Below are 5,785 nucleotides of genomic sequence, written 5' to 3' on the forward strand. Positions count from 1 at the left end.
ACCCCCTCATGTTATGGGCGGCTCATAAATGCTACATTAGGGGCATTCTTATTAAACATGGTCATAGACTCAAAGTGGCCAAAACTGAGGCTCTCTCCAAACTTATTGCCAAGTTGCATGCGTGTGAACAACGACACAAATCCCAGCCGACTGCTGCGCTGGAGGTGGAGGTGAGAGATCTTAGAGAACAAATCAGAGATTTCTCTCTCTTTCAGGCTAGAACCAGACTCATGTGGGTTCGCAGGACGTATTATGAATATGGAGACAGGTGTAGTAGGTCCCTAGCGAACTCCCTGCGTGCCCAACGCAACGCGTCCTTCATTCCAACCATAACCTCCCCTTCGGGTGCCAAGCTTCATGATTCACGGGAGATAGCGGAGTGTTTCCGATCTTTCTATGAAGCCCTTTATAACTTGCACCCCCGGGACTCAGGAGACGCCCTCCAGGCCGGCACAGCGGCCATTGACGAGTACCTAGCTTCGGCAAACCTCCCGTCGCTGACACAGGAAGAGATAGAGCTTCTCTCGCAACCTATCTCCCCGGAGGAATTGTCGGCAGCGTTAAGAGACTCACCCAAGGGCAAGGCACCAGGCGGTGCACATGAACAGAGTAGTTGACTGGTGCAGACACCTGAAGGATAAGCTGTGGGTTCGTCTGGAGCGTGAATCCGTACCATTTCCAGGTTTGCCCTGGAGTGGACCGGGCTGGTCCGGAGCGACGCAGGCACACCCACTCATTGAGCCAATGTTACAAGAGCTAGACAGATATTTTACCCTGATGGGCGTGCCCAGTTTCCCTTCGCCCATGACTCCTATTATTGGACACCCACGCTTTGAACCCGGCATGACGGAAAAGTCTTTCCGCCTCGACCCTGACCGGGACCTTGTGCGGGCCTCTTCTTTTCTTGGCCCTAGGACGTGGACAGCGGTCTCCACTATGTACGAGGCGTTAGCAACCACTGCCCTGGGACAGTGGAAGCTTGCCCAACTCTCCCACTTCTTGAAATCTTTGCCAAACAGTGGCGAATTCCGCAGACCCCTAACATCGTTTGAGGAGGTATGCTCAGGAGAGGGACCGACCCGAGGGTCTCTTTCCCTGTCATATCGCATCCTACTTGACCAACTCTCCCAGGGTAACCTGGTGTTCGTGGAAAAATGGGAGCAAGACCCGCATATCCGGCTCTCGCCAGACCAGAAGAACCGCGCGCTTCTTTTTGCGCACAAGTCATCCCTATGCAGTAAATACCAGGAAATAGCTTATAAAATTTTGACCCGATGGTACAGGACCCCCACTGTCCTGGCGGCTATGTTTCCCGGTCACAGCCCTTTGTGCTGGAGATGCGGTGAACAAGCCGGCACGTTACTACATATCTTCTGGGAATGCCCTCAACTGGCCCATTTCTGGAGACAGGTTCTCAATATCATTTATGACCTCACGGCTATTGATCTCCAGAACAACCCAGCTGCGATCTTCCTCAATCTGACCCCACTCTCGAGCAAGAAGTACCATAAATCTCTCTTAAAACATCTTCTGAGTGGGGCCAGGGCATGTATACCTAGCATGTGGAAACAGCAGGCCGCTCCACTGGTGTCTCACTGGTTTGCAAGAGTTTGCGACATCTACCGTATGGAACAGCTCACATCAGCGTTAGGCGACAGGGAGGAAGAGCACACTGCTCGTTGGTTGTCGTTGGTTGTCTTGGAGCCCCCCATCCCCTTCTCCTGCCCATTTGCTCCCCCCTCTTTCCCTACCCCCTAACTCCCAAGTATAATTAAAATACATGGTGATTGCAAGGATCTTTTCGTTTTGTTCCCTCGATTTCCCAGCCAGGGGTTGGCGGCCCTCGGGGTGGTCCCGGCTGAGCTCTTTGACCAATAGAATGAAGGTGACCGATGTTAGAGGCCCCTCAATCTGGGCCTTGAGGGGGATCGCCCCGCGGACTGCCCTGGTTTATAAGTAGACACTGGGGTGCCAGATCATTAGAGTGGGATAATGTGGTGGCCTAGCCACGGCTGGGGCTGCTGCTGACATAAGTTGTTAGGTTTCCCCCGGTCCCCCACGAAGTATTAACTATGTATTTTTGTTAACCTGGAAAACTGAGGGATCTATGTCTTTTAAAGTTTGTCTCTGTATTACCTGCAATCCGTAAATAAAGAATAAAAAAAAAAAAAAGACACTAACCAGACCAGACCAGATCCTTCTATGGCACCTGGTCTTCCCAGGGAGTCTCCCATCCAGGTACTAACCAGGCCTGACGCTGCTTAGCCTCTGAAATCAGACGACATCGGGTGCTTTCAGGTTGATGTGGCCGTAAGCGTTCTCTTCAAGGCACGCCCAACCCTCTTGACAAACGCCAAGATGGTCGCCTTGAGAAACAAGCAAAAAACAACATAAAAAGAAGCCTATGGGCTTACAGCGGACCTTAAAAGATGGGACCCACTAGCTCTGTCATGGTTCGGACGCTGTAATGTGTTGAAGATGAACGCGATGCCACGACTTCTGTATCTACTACAAGCCTTACCTATCAAAATACCCCAGACTTTCTTTCATGCGGTTCGCTCAATCTTTATCAAGTTCCTCTGGCGCGGAAAACATAAGCGTATTGGTAGGACAATGCTATTGCGACCGAAATTGCGGGGAGGTAATGGCTTCCCGGACCCTGCTCTATATTACACAGCGACGCACATGACACCGGTGGTTGACTGGTGCCGGTGTTCTGCCATATACTGTCCGGCCATGATATAGTGTCCGCGCCGTACTGCGCATACGCAGTACGGAGCAGACGAAGCTTCGGAAAATCTCCGAAGCTGAACGGCGCCTGCGCGGTGAGTGGAGGTGGTAGCCCCACCATCCAAGCGGACATAGGGTTGTGAATATTAGAGGGTCCCTCGCAGGCGAGCTTTGCTCGCCACGCTTCGGGCTCGGCCTCGCTGCGCTCGCCTCTTTTATATTCTTACTCTATGTCCACTTGGATAGTGGGGATAGAACCTGGACTCAGTGCGCAGGCGCCGTTCATGCTAGGCAATTTTCGGAATCTGTGTTGCTGTGTACTGCGCATGCGCAGTACACAGCGGACACTATCCGATGGGGGACCATATGTGATAAGACACCGGCATGGGGAACTGAAGCTATGGGTCAAGCTAGAGCAGGAGATGGCGCGGGTTCCACTGGCTGGTCTGCCTTGGGCGGGGAGGCCATTGGAGCCCTGTGTGACTACTCACCCGTTAATTGGCCCCTCGCTCGCCGAGATGGATAGTTTTTTTCACCTTTCCCACCTGACTAACTTCCCTTCTCCTATGACCCCAATTATTGGACATCCTAGATTCCCTCCGGGCCTGTCTGACCAGGCCTTTACCAGGCAAGCCTCGAAAGGGCTTCTGAGAGCAGCCCTATTTTTGGACCCACGGGCTTGATTCCCGTGGGGACCATACTGCTAGAGCAAGTACCTGTTGCATTGGATAGCTGGAGAGCTAGACAGCTAATCCATTTCCTCAGATCACTACCTAACCATTCGTTCTTCTCTAGACAATTCCACCCCTTCGAGGAACTTTGCCTGGATGATGGCCCAATTCGTGGTTCCCTCTCTAGGTCCTACCAAATCCTGACAGATGCACAATCCTCAACGGATCCACCCTTCCTAGCTAAATGGAAAAGGGACTTACAAACTACATTCTCCAAACCACAGAAGGACAGAATACTCTTTTTCGCCCATAAGTCGTCACTCTGCAGTAAATATCAGGAGATCTCATATAAGCTGATCACACGCTGGTATCGTACACCGGTGGTGTTGGCCAAAATATTCCCCGGTCAATCTGACCGCTGCTGTCACTGTGGGCAACAGACTGGCACCATTCTCCACATTTTCTGGGAATGCCCTAAATTACAAACATTCTGGCAGCCTGTCCTGAGACTCATCCACAAGTTCACAGACATTTCCTTAGCCAATGATCCCGCAGCAGTTCTTCTCAATCTAACTCCTATGTCGAGAAAGCGTTATCATAAGTCCTTACTTAAACATCTCCTCAATGCAGCTAGGGCCTGCATCCCAAGTCAGTGGAAAGAGCAATCTGCTCCAATGGTGACCCAGTGGTTCGCAAGGGTAAATGATATTGAACGAATGGAAGACCTGACTGCCACAATGAGGGATAAAACGGAGGAGCATGGGAACAGATGGTTCTACTGGACCCAGTTTCGCTTTTCGTAAGAATACCTCCGCGAGACATAGTAAGCTCATGGTGATCGTTGGAGATCGCTGTTCCAAACGTTGGACAGCTGATGAACTGGTGAGCCGAGGGCGTCTCTTGCTCCCTGGGAGGGGACCCCACACTATCCACTCTACCCACGACACCCCCTTACCCCTTCTTTTCCTTTTCTGCCATTTCCTTCCCCAATCTTCTCTTTCCCCTTCTCCCTCCTTTCAGTTCTACTATTTCCCTTCTTAACTCAAAAAAGGGAAAAGAAAATGGTATGTTCCGACCCCATTTGACTACTACACAATACTCTTCCCCTATCTATGGATATGTAAACTCTTCGAGGGTAGCAGGGCTAGTATCAATAATATTTTAAGTGGTAGAGGATCCCAACGAGATGGAGCTTTAATCTCATCTTGATATGACCGTAAAGCTGTACACGTGCTATTCTCCTCAGACTTCTTACCATTGGCTCTGATATCCATGCAATATGATCGTTTGTTTATAACTATTTGTATCACACATTCTGTGAAGTTGCCTTTGCATTGTATGTCGCATACTACTAAATAAAAAAACAAAAAAAACAGAAGCCTATGGCACCTGGTATTCCCAGGCGGTCTCCCATCCAGGTACTAACCAGGCCCGACACTGTTTAGCATCCGAGATCAGACGAGATTGGGCGCTTTCAGGGTGATGGGGCCGTAGGTGATCTCTTCGGGCACTCTCAACCCTCTTGACAAATGCCAAGATGGTCACCTTGGGAAACAAGTGAAAAAAAAACAGGTCAATGTCAACAACATAAAAAGAAGAATACGGCACCTGGTATTCCAACGCCATCTCCCATCCAGGTACTAACTAGGCCCAACCCTTCTTAGCCTCAGAAAAGAGAAGAGATAGGGCTCTTTCAGGGTGATTCTGCTGTAAGCGATCTCTTTGGGCACTCTCGACCCTCTTGACAAATGCCAAGATGGTCACCTTGGGAAACAAGCAAAAAAAAAAAAAACGAATCAACGCCAACAACATAAAAAGAAGCCTACAATAACTGGTAATCCCAGGTGGTCTCCCATCCAGGTACTAACCAGGCCCGACTCTTCTTAGCCTCCAAGATCAGACGAGATTGGGTGCTTTCAGAGTGATGTGGCCATAGGCAATCTCTTCAGGCACTCTCAACCCTCTTGACAAACACCAAGATGGTCACTTTGGGAAATAAGCGAAAAAAAAACAGGTCAACGCCAACAACATAAAAAGAAGTCTACGACACCTGGTATTCCCAGGCGGTCTCCCATCCAGGTACTAACAAGGCCCGACTCTTCTTAGGCTCCAACATCAAACGAGATCGGGTGCTTTCAGGGTGATGTGCCCGTAGGCAATCTCTTCAGGCACTTTCAACCCTCTTGACAAACGCCAAGATAGTCACCTTGGGAAACAAGCAAAAAAATAAAAATAAGTCGGAAGCTAGAGACAATACGGCCCGAGTCCTCAATTTAATCCATGCGGCGCATGTACAGGGAAGGCCCTTGCTTATGTTGTCAACGGACACGGAGAAGGCCTTTGACAGGGTGGCCTGGCACTTTATGCAGGCCACCCTGGAACAT

The 5,785-nt window shown here is 50.2% G+C and overlaps 2 pseudogenes; both read right to left on the reverse strand.

The window, feature by feature from the left end:
* Positions 1-4,778: 4,778 nt before the first annotated feature.
* On the reverse strand, positions 4,779-4,897 carry LOC143937289 (5S ribosomal RNA; annotated as a pseudogene).
* A 323-nt stretch (positions 4,898-5,220) lies between these two features.
* LOC143937462 (5S ribosomal RNA) lies at positions 5,221-5,339 on the reverse strand (annotated as a pseudogene).
* Positions 5,340-5,785: the final 446 nt, after the last annotated feature.

Source organism: Lithobates pipiens, unplaced genomic scaffold, assembly GCF_037356315.1.
Source record: "Lithobates pipiens isolate NorthernLeopardFrog02 unplaced genomic scaffold, aLitPip1_a1.2 Scaffold_28, whole genome shotgun sequence".
NCBI lineage: Eukaryota > Metazoa > Chordata > Amphibia > Anura > Ranidae > Lithobates > Lithobates pipiens.